Genomic DNA, 1,241 nt, shown 5'->3' on the forward strand with positions numbered 1-1,241 from the left:
AAAATTTTACAATACAAACTAACATAAACTAGACACATCCTTATTATATTTTTTTAATTTTTTCTTTTCCCAACTTGGAAATTTTTTTTAGCTTTATGAGCTAATAAATACAATTTAAGTACATAATGTTGACACTTCAAAAAAAATTTGTAAATTCAGAAAAGTTTAAGTTGAAGCTTGGTTAATTATATGGAAAATGTGGTATATTTACATAATAAAAAATAATGCAAACCTAGACAATTTTTAAGTAATTATTGAATGTTAATAAATTAATACCTATTTGAAAACAGTTAAATAACCAGTCTTGAAATGTTTAAAAAAAGCTTAGCAATAACAAATTAAAATAAATTACTTAAGAAACTTGTTTATGAAATTATGAAACATTAAGTAAGCAAGTATTAAGTAAAACTAATTGAAATAAATTTGGTTTATAAAAGTTATAATTTAAAAGAACTATACTAGACATGAAAGTATTATACTTGGCACTTTAAAAAAGTCATGTTATTAGTGTTTAAAAAACAATTCTATAATAATCCTTTAAAAATTTATATGAATAGTTAATGTTTTGATGTATATAAATGGTTTATGCTGTATTAATCATTTTTAAAAAATTTAGTTTAAGGTAAGATTGATGAGTAAATGGTTTTATTTAATGCTTGTTGTGAGAAATACCTACTAAATATATTTACTTCAATTAAATCTAGTGTTTGATTTTGTTTTTAACTTATAAAAGTTCAGATCATAGTATTTTTATTTGTTTGTGTAACTTAATTCAAACAATTTAGTCACAATAAAGTTTGTATTTAGTTTGCGCCTTCCATAAGGAACCTATTGTTGCCTCCAACTTAGACCAGCTATATCTCAAAAATTATTATGATTTTTTTAAATCTGTATAAATCACTTTGTAGCTTAGTAAAAACTATATAAAATAAAATCAAAAACCAAAAAAGGGTGTTTACCCCCCCCCCCTATGCCCTTAATAAACATTTTTTTACGGAAGTAAAACTTTATAAAATTCTTCATAAAATAAATTGTAGATTTATATATATAATATGAAGAAAGTAGTAACATTGAAATTTTTAAGCCAGTATTTGTATTAAATACAGTACAGATGTATTTTTATGTATACAACTTATATTATGAAAGAAAAGGGAAACGCTAACTTGAGAAAAAACCCAGTTTACTTGTTGTAATAGAATTTAAAAAATATAAAACTTGAAAAACTATATCAATGCAGATTA

The sequence above is a fragment of the Thalia democratica genome, chromosome 6 (assembly GCF_965202585.1).
Source record: "Thalia democratica chromosome 6, ktThaDemo2.hap1.1, whole genome shotgun sequence".
In the NCBI taxonomy this organism is placed as follows: Eukaryota; Metazoa; Chordata; class Thaliacea; order Salpida; family Salpidae; genus Thalia; species Thalia democratica.